Source organism: Arachis hypogaea, chromosome 15 (genome assembly GCF_003086295.3).
Source record: "Arachis hypogaea cultivar Tifrunner chromosome 15, arahy.Tifrunner.gnm2.J5K5, whole genome shotgun sequence".
Classification (NCBI taxonomy): Eukaryota; Viridiplantae; Streptophyta; class Magnoliopsida; order Fabales; family Fabaceae; genus Arachis; species Arachis hypogaea.
Window position 1 is genome coordinate 45,944,747 of NC_092050.1, and position 9,206 is coordinate 45,953,952.

Below are 9,206 nucleotides of genomic sequence, written 5' to 3' on the forward strand. Positions count from 1 at the left end.
GCCCTTAATTGCTAATTTTGATTTACCTTTGAATCCACTAGATGCCTTGATGTGTTTGTTAGTGAATTTAGGATGGAAAGGCTAGGAATGGATCAAAGAGGAAAAGCATGCAAGTGGAGAACTCATGAAAAATCAAGGATTTGGGATACACTCATCGACGCGCACGCGTAGCAGACGCGCTTGGAAAGTGAAGTCGCATGGTGACGAGTACGCGTGATCTACGCGTACGCGTGGATAGAAAATTGTCAAGCGACGCGTACTCGTGACCTATGCGTACGTGTCGGTGCTCGCACGTGACCCACTTAAAGTGAATCCGCTGGGGGTGATTTCTGGGCTTCCCAGGCCCAAATCCAACTCACTTCTGATGCTATTAAACCCAAGGATGAAGGGGGGAGTTACCAAGTAGTTTTAGAAGTAGTTTTAGTTTAGTTTTATCATGTTTTAGTGAGGTTTTCTAGAGAGAGAAGCTCTCTCTTCTCTCTATAATTAGGATTAGGTTTAGGTTAATTTCTTCTTAGATCTAGGTTTAATTCATGTCTTCATCTACTTCTCCCTCTCAATTTCTAGTTGCTACATCTTGTTCTTCTATTGTTTTGTTGTAATTTCCTTTATTTTGTTAACTTTGTTGTTGATACACTCTTGTTCCTTTTATTTTCCTTTAATGCAATTTGAGGTAATTCATGTTAATTGTGCTTTCTTTGATTGTGGTTGTTGATTGCTTGTATTAGGAAGTGTTAGATTTTATATTTCTTGGCAATGTTATCTTGCTTTCCTTTGATACCTTCCAAGTGTTTGACAAAAAGCTTGGAAGGATGATAGAATAGATTTTTGTGTTCTTGGCTTGGGATGGTAACTTAGGAATTCTTGAGTTACTAATGTCCAAGTGATTGATAATTGGTAGCCATTGATTCTAGTTCTCATTAATTCAATTAGTGAATAGCTAGAACTTATGGACTTGGATTGATATAGCTCATTTGACTTTCCTTCACTTGTTAGAGGACGACTTAATGGGATTGATCCTTGCAATTATCATGTTGTGGTTAGTGATAAGGATAGAGATCCTTAACCATCAACCCTTGCCAAGATCCTTTCATCATTTGAATTTCATTTACTTTCTTGCAATTTACTTTTATTGTTTCTTATTCAAAACCCCAAAATATACATGCCCATAATTCATTTATGGTTGAAATTTTATGTCCGACCAACAAAAGGTAAACTTCATAATTCTTTAACTGCTTGGTACTTGTTAAAAATTGATGGTTGTTTTACTTATGAGGAGACTTATTTACTTTTAGCTGCTGTTTTGGTGTTAGGTAATTATTTAATGTTGACTGTTGTTGAATACTAGGTTATATTTTAGTAGCTATATACAATTGTATGGTAACTGCTAATTAATAGTTATGTATTGAAGGCTGGTTTAATATATGAATGTGCAACTACTATGTAGGGATTGCTACCTGCATTGAAATCAGTGATGCCAAATGCCCATCACCGAAATTGTGTGATGCACATTTGGAAAAATTTTATCAACCGGTTTAAGGATCTGTATATTCGGGAGATGGTTTGGGACTATGCTAAATGCACCACCATACCAGAATTCAAGGAGCAGATGGAGAAGCTCAAAGGAATTAACCAGGGTGCATGGGAATATCTGTCGAAATTTGAACCAAAAGTGGACAATGTCACAAATAACATGTGTGAGGTGTTCAACGCTAAGGTAGTAAACTATAGAAGCAAGCCTATTCTCACAATGTGTGAAGAAATTAGGTGCTATCTGATGAGGAGGATGGTCAAGCATAAGGAGTTACTAGAAAATTATCCTAGAAAGCTCGCACCTGTTCAGCAGAAGAGGCTGGATCGTCTTATAAGGCCCAGCAACAAATGGCTTGCAGAGTGGATAGGTGACGACGAACGTAAGAGATTTGAAGTGAGTCGTAAAAATACAAAGGTGGACGTGGATATTATCAAGCAAACCTGCTCATGTAACAAATGCCAACTGACTGGTTAGTTTTAATTAATTGTTAAGTCATTTCTTAATTATATGGTTCACTATTTACTGGTGCATGATGTTTTTTTGTTTCAGGCATGCCCTGTATCCATGCAGTAACAGCAATTAGGAAGAGGCATGATCATCCAGAGGAATATGTGCATGATGCCAGGGCATTTTGGCCAGTTTCACTGACCTTTTTCTTTACTATTTTAGGATAGTTTCATGCATTTTCTTAGTAAATAAGAAAGTTTTGGGTGAATATACACTTACATCCTTATTCAAGCAAACATTGTGAACTATATATGATTTCATGAGAATTATGCATGAATTGAATGATAATATGGATGATGCATGATCTCATGACTTGAAACAAAGCTTTGATGCACCTTGTTTGTTTGATTTCAGGACAAAGGAAGCAAAGAAGAACCACGTTAGCAGCCACGTTAGCTTCACTAACGTGGAATGGGAGCGAGCTTGCAACGTTAGTGGTAAAGTTACCACCAATAACACCTTCGAATGCCATCATAACCCACGTTAATTGCCACGTAACTAACGTGGGAACTAACGTGGAAGAAAGGGGGAGCTCCAACGTTAGTGATGAAAGTGAACACCACTAACGTTCCAAAATGCCACACTAAGCCACGTTAAGAGCCACGTTAATCCAATTAACGTGGACTCTAACATGGAATGAAGAGGAAGTCGCAAGCGTTAGTGACAATCACCTTTGTCACTAACGCTAGACCAAGCCTAAATTGCCTACGTTAGTGGTCACGTTAAGACCACTAACGTGAAGGGTAACGTGGAGCAATGAATGATAGGCCAACGTTAGTGATACTCACCTTTGTCACTAACATTGGAGATGGCATATACACCCACGTTAGTGGTCACGTTAATGCCATTAACGTGAAGCACTAACGTGGAAGGAAGGGGCGTTTTGAAGCGTTAGTGACAAAGGTAAGTGTCACTAACGCTCTCGAGCCTTGTCATGCCCACGTTAAAGGCCACGTTAGTTACACTAACGTGGACCATTAACGTGGAAGAAAGGGACAAAGAGCAACGTTATTGGTAAAGGTAAGTGCCAATAACGTTTACGAAGGGCTAAGAGGCTACGTTAGTACCACTAATGTTGAACTTAACGTGGATCAACTAGTTCGAAATGTTAGTGACTAAGTTATCATCACTAACGCTCTCGAACCCAAGTTTACACTTAATGTTAACGGACTAACGTCCTAACTAACTTCCCATCATACCTAACTCACACTTTCTTTGTAAGCAAACCTGAGCCCACTAAAGACTGTAACTGCTTCAACTAAAGATCAAGGGCCCATATCCAAGACTTGAAGAGCTAACTAGAAGATCAGAAGAGTAGTATATATAGGGATAGTTTTGAATTAAAAAGGGGATCTGGAACTTGAGAACTACACTCTGTATATTTTACTTTCTTTGCAACTTCTAGTTTGATGTTCAGAATGCACTTTTCATTTTTGATTTCCATTTCCAGAGCTATGAACAACTAAACCCCTTTTCATTGGGTTAGGGAGCTCTGTTGTAATTTGATGGATCAATAATACTTTTCATTATTCTTCTTCTTTCTTTTTTCTTGATTTTACTAGAAAGCTTTCGATCTTAATACAATTGGTTAGTTGTCTTGGAAAAGAAACTCTCCATAATTGGATCTCCTCTGAGCCTTGAAAAAGGGATGAGGAGATCATGCTAGAATTGCTTTCTCATGTTGGACCAAATTGGGGTTTGGATGGATATAGTGACATATAATCCTACCAACACTTTGATTTGGAAATACATGTGGTATAATCAGTGACCATACGTCATCTCTTCCCATGAGCAATTAAATCAAGGAATTGGGCAATTGTTCAAGCTTAGAGAGATTGGGTTGCCAAAGAATTGGGATCCAATCACTTAAGATTGCCAAGGAGATCAATGAATGCATTGATTGAGGAAGAGATGAGAATAAACTTGATTCGGAGAATGCAACATCTCCTAAGCCCAATGAATTCCCCATTCTGATCTTACCCATTCTCTTTATTTTCTGCCATTTACTTTCCTGCTCATCTCCCCAACTCTCCATTTAAGATTCTGCAATTTACTTCATGCCATTTACATTCCATCATTTATTTCCAGCACTTACATTTTCTGTTATTTACTTTCCCGCCATTTAAATTTTCTGCAACTACTCAACTCAATTTCTGCTTAGCTCAACTAGAACATTCCTCTAATTAAAGTTGCTTGACCAATCAATCCCTGTGGGATTCGACCTCACTCTATTGTGAGTTTTTACTTGACGACAATTTGGTATACTTGCCGAAGGGAAATTTGTAGCGATACAAGTATTCGTACATCAAGTTTATGGCACCGTTGCCGGGGATTGATTTTGTATCGACAATGATTAAGTTGGAAGATAACTAGATTAAGCAATTTTCTTTTGTTTTGTTCCATCTAAGTGATTTACTTTCAGTTTTAGCTATTTTCTTCCCTTTTTCCCTTACCCGTTTGTTGTGTTTTCGGCATTATTTACAATTTAGTTCACTAACCCACTAACTATTTGATACATTGCACCACTCACACTAACAACCATTCTAACAAGAGTATTTTCTTCATTCATCTTCTTCTTGCTTTTTGCTTTGTTGGTTGTATGACAGGTAGGAGAAGTGGGGCTTCAACTTCCTTTGATTCTGAACCTGAGAGGACCTTGCTTAGATTAAGGAGGGAAGCAAGAGGGAAGAGAGTCGTTGGTGCTGAGGAAGAGGATGAGTATTTTGAACCGAACATGGAGGAGAATATGGAGAACCAGCATGAAGAAGAAGCTCACAACCATGCCAGAGAAGGTCCAGCAAATCATGCTGGGTACGAGAGAAAAGTTCTAGGCTCTTACATCAATCCAAACCCAGACAATTGTGGAAGTAGCATCCAAAAGCCAACCATACATGCCAATAACTTTGAACTAAAACCCCAGCTCATCACCCTCATTCAGAACAACTGTGCATTCGGAGGAAGTGCCCATGAAGACCCCAATCAACATCTAACCACCTTCCTAAGGATATGTGATACTGTGAAGTCTAATGGTGTTCATCCCGACACTTATAGACTGCTTCTGTTTCCTTTTTCACTCAAGGATAAGGCATCTAAATGGCTGGAATCTTTTCCGAATGAGAGTTAACAACCTAGGAAGACGTGGTGAACAAATTCTTGACAAGATTCTACTTTCCTCAAAGAATCAACAGATTGAGAGCTGAGGTACAAACCTTCAGGCAACAAGATGGTGAAACTCTCTATGAAGCATGGGAGAGGTTTAAGGACTTAACAAGAAGGTGCCCACCAGACATGTTCAATGAATGGGTGCAGTTACACATTTTCTATGAGGGTCTTTCTTACGAATCAAAGAAGGCAGTAGACCACTCATCTGGGGGATCTCTGAACAAGAAGAAGATCATTGAAGAAGCCATAGATGTCATCGAGACTGTAGCTGAGAATGACTACTTCTATGCTTCTGAAAGGGGCAATACTCGGGGAGTAATGGAACTGAACAACATGGATGCGCTGCTGGCTCAAAACAAGATGATCACCAAGCAGTTGGCTGACCTTACCAAGAAGATGGAAAGAAACCAAGTTGCAGCAGTCACCACCTCATCAGCAGCTCAAGAAGGAGTGAATACAGAGGAAGAGGGTGACCAGGAACAAGCCAACTATATTGGGAAATCAGCTAGGCAAACCCATGATCCATACTCCAAAACTTCTAATCCTGGTTGGAAGAACCACCCAAACTTTGGGTGGGGAAATCAACAAGATCAAGGCCAAGATCAGAGACGTCACAACCCCAATAATAATGCAACTCACCAACATTCCACACAGAGATCATATCAACACCCACCCAACAATACCTCTTAACATCCATATCAAAACCAAAATGGCCATTCTCACCCCTCCAACCTCAACTCACCATCACCATCCGAAGACAGACTCTCCAGAATAGAGACTCTACTTGAATGTATATGCAAAGAAGTCCAAGATAGTAAAATGTTCCAGGATGAAGTGTGATCCAATATGCAGAATCAAGATGCTGCCATCAAGAAACTTGAAACACAAATTAGCTACCTATTTTAGCAAGTTCCCAGCCACAACATTTGCAGCAACACTAATTCAAACCCAAGGGAGGAGTGTCAGGCTATCACCCTCAGAAGTGGGAAGGAATTGAAGGAGACCTCCAAGAAACCACAAGAGAAGGACTCGGATGAAAAGAAAAAGGAACAAGATGAAGTTCAAGTTCCCACTCCCAATTCACATCACGAAGGAGAAATGCCGAAGCCATACGTTCCAAAAGTCCCATACCCTCAGCAATTGAAGAAGAAAAAGGATGACAGCCAATTCTCAAGATTTTTAGAAATCTTCAAGAAATTACAAATTAACATACCCTTTGCTGAAGGAATAGAGCAAATGCCGCTCTATGCCAAATTCTTGAAGGAGTTGATAACCAAGAAGAGAAGTTGGAAGAACAACAAGACTGTGATACTAACCAAAGAATGTAGTGCCATCATTCAGCACAAATTACCCCAGAAATTAAAGGACCCTGGGAGCTTCCAGATTCCTTGCATTATAGGGGAAATCACAGTGGAAAAGGCTTTATGTGATTTAAGAGCCAGCATAAATCTGATGTCCTTAGCAATGATGAGAAAAATGAGGATTGAGGAGGTCAAGCCAACAAAAATGGCCCTGTAACTGGCAGACCGATCATTCAAGTTTCCTCACAGAATAGTAGAAGACTTGTTGGTAAAGGTAGAAAACTTTATCTTCCCAGCAGACTTTGTAGTGTTGGATATGAAGGAAGGAGCCAAGGCCTCTATCATCTTGGAAAGACCATTCTTAGCCACTGCCGGAGCTATCATCGATGTCCAAAAGGGTGAACTTACCCTTAGACTACATGATAAGAAAATGATATTCAATGTGTTCAAGGCCATGAGTTACCCACAAGACGCATTGGGAGAATGTATGAGGTTGGATTCACTGGATGATGTAGTGCAAGAGACTTTTGAAGAGGAAGAACTTGAGGGGGTAACAGAAGAAGAGGAATCAGCATCAAGCGAAGAGGCTGCAACAGCTGAGGTTCATGTTCAGGGCACACTAGAGGAGAAGAATGAAAGAGAAGAAGCACCCAAACTTGAACTGAAGACACTGCCGTCTACTCTCAAATATGCATATTTAGGAGAGAATAAAAGTTATCCAGTAATCATAAACTCAGCCTTCAGCCAAGAACAAGAAGAGGAACTACTCCAAGTATTACAAAAGCATAAGGATGCCATTGGATGGACCTTCGCTGACTTGAAGGGAATCAGCTCGGCCATATGCATGCATAAGATACTGTTGGAAGATGATGCCAAACCCTCAATTCAACCCCAAAGGAGGCTGAATCCAGTCATGAAAAAAGTGGTACAGAAGGAAGTCATGAAGCTGTGGCAGGGAGGGGTAATCTACCCAATTTCAGATAGCCCATGGGTCAGCCCCGTCCAAGTGGTCCCCAAGAAAGGAGGAATCACTGTAGTACCCAATAAAAGGAACAAACTCATCCCTACAAGAACGGTCACAGGATGGAGGATGTGAATTGACTACAGAAAACTCAATGAAGCTACAAGAAAATATCACTTCCCACTCCCTTTCATGGATCAGATGCTGGAAAGACTTGCAGGACACGCATATTATTGTTTTCTAGATGGTTACTCAGGATATAATCAAATAGTGGTTGATTCGAGAGACCAGGAGAAAACGTCATTTACTTACCCATATGGAGTGTTTGCATACAGGCGCATGCCATTTGGGCTATGTAATGCTCCTGCAACGTTTCAATGCTGCATGCTTTCTATCTTCTCGGATATGATAGAGAAATTCATTGAAGTCTTTATGGATGACTTTTCAGTATTCGGGGATTCCTTTCCTAATTGCCTAAATCACCTTGCCTTGGTATTAAAAAGATGTCAAGAGATCAATCTGGTCTTGAATTGGGAAAATGGCACTTTATGGTGACAGGAGGAATAGTCCTTGGCCATAAAGTTTCTAACCAAGGCATTGAGGTAGACAGAGCTAAGGTGGAACTCATTGAAAAATTACCCCCACCAAGTGATGTCAAGGCAATTAGGAGCTTTTTAGGGCATGCTGGCTTTTACAGAAGATTTATTAAAGATTTTTCAAAGATAGCCAAGCCCTTAAGCAATCTCCTTGTATCTGATACACCATTCATCTTTGATGAGAAGTGCATGTTAGCATTCGAAAACTTGAAAAAGAGGCTGTCCTCAGCGCCTATCATTACCCCACCTGATTGGAACTTACCATTCGAACTGATGTGTGATGCATCTGATTTTGCAGTTGGGGCAGTGTTAGGACAGAGGAAAAATAATTTGGTCCATGTGATATACTATGCCAGCAAGGTCCTCAATAACACTCAAAGAAATTATACCACTACTAAAAAGGAGTTGCTGGCAATAGTTTTTGCATTTGACAAGTTTAGATCATACCTCATTGGTTCCAAAGTGATTATTTTCACAGATCACACAGCACTTAAATATTTGTTTGCCAAGCAGGAATCAAAACCAAGACTGATAAGATGGATCTTGTTGCTACAGGAATTCAATATTGAGATCAGAGACAAGAAAAGAGTGAAGAACAAGGTAGCAGATCACTTATCCAGAATCCCTCATGACAAAGGTGGAACACATAATGCAAGTGTAAATGAGTTCTTCCCAGATGAGCAGTTAATGACGGTTCACAAAGCACCCTGGTTTGCAGATATTGCCAATTTCAAGGCAACTGGGACATTGCCTCCAGAGATTAACAAACATCAAAAAAGAAAACTCATTAATGATGCTAAATATTTCATCTGGGATAAACTTTATCTCTTCAAGATGTGTTCAGATGGAATCCTTAGAAGATGCATTTCAGAAGAAGAAGGACGAGAGGACTTATGGAACTGCCATGGCTCGTGCTATGGAGGCCACTTTGGAGGGGAAAGAACTGCAGCCAAGGTGCTACAAAGTGGATTCTTTTGGCCCACCCTTTTCAAGGATGTCGAAGAACTAGTGAAGCACTGCAATGAATGTCAAAGAGCTGGAAACTTACCTAAAGAATGATGATTGCTTCCCCAATAAGGGAAGGTAGAATTTCAGTAAAAAGGTGTTTCATTATCCTTTCAACTCAAAAATAAATTGTTCCCTAT

At 40.0% G+C, this 9,206-nt stretch overlaps 1 non-coding gene across 1 annotated transcript; it reads right to left on the minus strand.

Annotated features, from left to right (window-relative positions):
* Positions 1 to 5,227: 5,227 nt before the first annotated feature.
* Positions 5,228 to 5,333, minus strand: LOC112752729 (small nucleolar RNA R71). The gene has a single exon (XR_003177150.1). It is a non-coding gene; the product is annotated as a small nucleolar RNA R71 (small nucleolar RNA).
* Positions 5,334 to 9,206: the final 3,873 nt, after the last annotated feature.